Below are 3,988 nucleotides of genomic sequence, written 5' to 3' on the forward strand. Positions count from 1 at the left end.
TTACATTTTCGAACGCTTTTTCCAGGTCGACAAATTCAATGAACGTGACTTGATTTTTCTTTAGTCTTGCTCCCATTATCAAACACAACGTCAGAATGGCCACTCGGGTGCCTTTACCTTTTCTAAAGCCAAACTGATCGCCATTCAGCACACTCAATTTTCTTCTCCATTCTTCTGTACGTTATCCTTGTTGGCAATTTGGATGCAAAAGCTGTTGAGCTGATGGTACGATAATTCTTGCACTTGTCAGCTCTTGCAGTCTTCATGTAAGTAGGCTGTTTAGGTTTTCTTACTGGGAACGCTAAGTAGCGCTCTGTATGAAAATCACTGGCTGTGCTGTGTGCAGTCTGTGGCTAGTTTGCATTGTTGTCTGCCATTGTAGTGTTGGGCAGCTGGATGTGAACAGCGCATAGCGTTGCGCAGTTGGAGGTGAGCCGCCAGCACTGGTGGATGTGGGGGGTGAGATGGCGGAGTTTTGATAGCGGATTATCTGGACACAGACAGTAAATGTGTCATGAACTGATGTATATAATATGACTTTTGAACAATATTGAGGTAAATACATTGTTTTTTTCTATCAAAATCTTTCATTTGCTAACTATGCCTATCAGTAGTTAGTGCCTTCAGTAGTTTGAATCTTTTATTTAGCTGGCAGTAGTGGCGCTCGCTGTATTGCAGCGTAGATTGAGTAACGAAGATTTTTGTGAGGTAAGTGATTTGTGAAAGGTATAGGTTAATGTTAGTCAGGGCCATTCTTTTGTAGCGCTAAAAATATTGTGTGCCATTTTAGTGTTGATCAGAATAGGTAAAGAGCGAAATGCGAAATGTCTGAGTACATTCAGTTCTGCTCAGCTGTGTGAAAATCAAATAACGAAGGGGCTTACCAGCACAGCAATTCATTAATTTTTGTAAGGGGACGTTACATTCAGAATTGTGTGGATGATATTTTTCCGAAGGTCAGATGGTATGTCTCCAGACACATACAGTCTACACACCAACGGTTAATAGTCGTTTTGTTGCCACTTCCCCAATGATTTCAGAAATTCTGATGGAATGTTATCCACTCCTTCTGCCTTATTTGATCTTAAGTCCTCTAAAGCTCTGTTAAAGTCTGATTCCAATACTGGATCTCCTGTCTCTTCTAAGTCGACTCCTGTTTCTTCTTCTATCACATCAGAGAAATCTTCCCCCTCATAGAGGCTTTCAGTGTATTCTCTCCACCTATCCGCTCACTCCTCTGCATTTAACAGTGGAATTGCACTCGTCATGTTACCAGCCTTGCTTTTAATGTCACCGAAGGTTGTTTTGACTTTCCTATATGCTGAGTCAGTCCTTCCGACAATCATTTCTTTTTCTATTTCTTTGCGTTTTTCATGCAGCCATTCGGTCTCGGCTCCCCTGCAATTCCTGTTTATTTCATTCCTCAGCGACTTGTATTTCTGTATTCCTGAGTTTTCCGGAACATTTTTGTACTTCCTCTTTTCGTCGATGAACTGAAGTATTTCTTCTGTTAACCATGGTTTCTTCGCAGTTATCTTCTTTGCACCTATGTTTTTCTTCGAGCTTCAGTGAAGGCTCTTTCTAGAGATGTCCATTCCTCTTCAACTGTACTGCCTACTGACTTATTCCTTATTGCTGTATCTATAGCCTTAGAGAACTTCAAGCGTTTCTCGTCTTTGCTTAATACTTCCGTGTCCTACTTCTTTGCGTATTGATTCTTCTTGACTAATGTCTTACACTTTAAACCTATTCCTCGTCACTACTGTATTGTGATCTGAGTCTACATCTGCTCCTGGGCACGCCTTACAATCCAGTATCTCATTTCGGAATCTGTCCCGTATCACCCGGCCTTTTCCAAGTAAACCTCCTTTTCTTGTGATTCTTGGACATAGCATTCGCTGTTACTAGCTGAAATTTATTACAGAACTCAATTAGTCATTCTCCTCTCTCATTCCTTGTCCCACACCCATATTCTCCTGTAACGTTTTCATCTACTCCTTCCTCTATAACTGCATTCCAGTTCCCCATGAACATTAGATTTTCATCTCCCTTTATGTACTGTATTATCCTTCCAATATCCTCATAGACTCTCTCTCTCTCTCTTCATCTTCAGCTTGCGACGTCGGCATGTATACCTGAACTATAGTTGTCGGTGTCGGTTGCTATCGATTCTGATAAGAACAACCCTATCAATGAACTGTTCACTGTAACACAGTCTTGCCCTACCTTTCTATTCATAACAGATCCGACTCCCGTCATATCATTTGCTGCTGCTATTGATATTACTCTATACTCATCTGACCTGAAATCCTTGTCTTGTTTCCATTTCACTTCACTTCACTGTCTCCTACTATATCTAGTTGAAGCCTTTGTGTTTCCTTTTGCAGATTTCCTAGCTTCCCTACCACATTCAAGCTTCTGACATTCCACGACCCGACTGGTACGACGTTACGCTTTCGTTGGTTATTCAATCTTTTTCGCATGGTCACCTCCCCCTTGGCAGTCCCCTCCCGGAGATCCGACTGGGAACTATTCTGGAATCTTTTGCTAAAGGAGAGATCATCATGACACTTATTCAACTACAGGCCACATGTCCTGTGTACACACGTTAAGTGTCTTTAATGCAGTGGTTTCCATTGCCTTCTGCATCCTCATGCCGTTGATCTTTGTCCATTTTTCCGCCTTTAGGGGCAGTATCCCACCCTAAGGCCGGTATTACACTATCAAATTTCTTTGTCAAAGATTTGATCAAAGATGTGATCAAATATTCCGTAAAATGTATTTGACAAAGATCTTTGACGTAGCACTACAAGGGGTATTACACTGTCATCATATTTTTCGTCAAAGTTCTCAAGATGTCTGACAACAACAACTTGTTATTAACCGCAGCAGTTGCATCTACCACAATTGCACTGTGTGCACATGTGGAAGAGAGGCGGGGGAAAAAAAAGGAAGCATACCTGGGTGAAGCCGTGGGATTTACGACGGCACGATAAAAGCATTCAACAAAACTTGTTACGTGAGCTTATAGTGGAGGACGTCAAGTCGTACATCAATTACTGAAGAATGGATGAGCATACATTTCTGTATGTGCTCAATGAAGTGTATCCTCATATCACAAAGCACAATATTCACTTAAGAACTGCTACATCTGTAACACTCCGATTCCTTGCTACAGGAGAGAGTTAGGTTAGGTTAGGTCAGGTCTCCAATCTTCGTAATCTATTTTTGTATTCAGCGTGTCTCACGTTGTAAAGCGCCTCATCAGCTTCATACATCTCTATTAATTTTGTAGTCGGCAGCTGAGGGTTTCAGTTCGTCATCATTTATTCCAGGAAAAAGCTGCATGGTCATCAACAGTATTCTGTTCTTTCGAGAACAGTTACTGTCTCCATATAAATAGTTAAAAGGCTACCCAGCCATTGACCTTCGTCTGTGCGAATGCGCACAGGTTGCCCAAACTCTTACGGGAATCGCCAAAGCGAGCGCGAGTAATGAGTGAATTGGCAAATGTCTATAAGGTACATTACATATGTAGAATTGTGGACAGTTGGGAATATGAGTCTCACGGGAAGCGTGCAAGGGATAAGTCCCTGCAGTCGCGCTATTCATTTGTGTCTCGGTGGCTCAGATGGATAGAGCGTCTGCCATGTAAGCAGGAGATCCCGGGTTCCAGTCCCGGTCGGGGCACACATTTTCAGCTGTCCACATCGAGGTATATCAACAGCACCTGTCGGCAGCTGAGGGTTTCAGTTCGTCATCATTTATTCCAGGGAAAAACTGCACGGTCATCAACAGTATTCTGTTCTTTCGAGAACAGTTACTGTCTTCATGTATATAATTTTGTAGTTGTCGGCACACACCAATTGTATTTACCGGGAATGTTTATAAAAACACTACAGACGACAGAATGCAGCGATGCTAGCGCTCCATGTGGTAACATGTCACATTGCAGTGAACAGAAGACGAGCGACTTCTTTGATCAAAT

The 3,988-nt window shown here is 42.2% G+C and overlaps 1 non-coding gene across 1 annotated transcript; it reads left to right on the plus strand.

The window, feature by feature from the left end:
* The first annotated feature begins 3,616 nt into the window (after positions 1 to 3,616).
* Positions 3,617 to 3,690, plus strand: Trnat-ugu (transfer RNA threonine (anticodon UGU)). The gene has a single exon. It is a non-coding gene; the product is annotated as a tRNA-Thr (tRNA).
* The last annotated feature ends 298 nt before the right edge of the window (positions 3,691 to 3,988 follow it).

This window comes from Schistocerca serialis, chromosome 6 (genome assembly GCF_023864345.2).
Source record: "Schistocerca serialis cubense isolate TAMUIC-IGC-003099 chromosome 6, iqSchSeri2.2, whole genome shotgun sequence".
NCBI lineage: Eukaryota > Metazoa > Arthropoda > Insecta > Orthoptera > Acrididae > Schistocerca > Schistocerca serialis.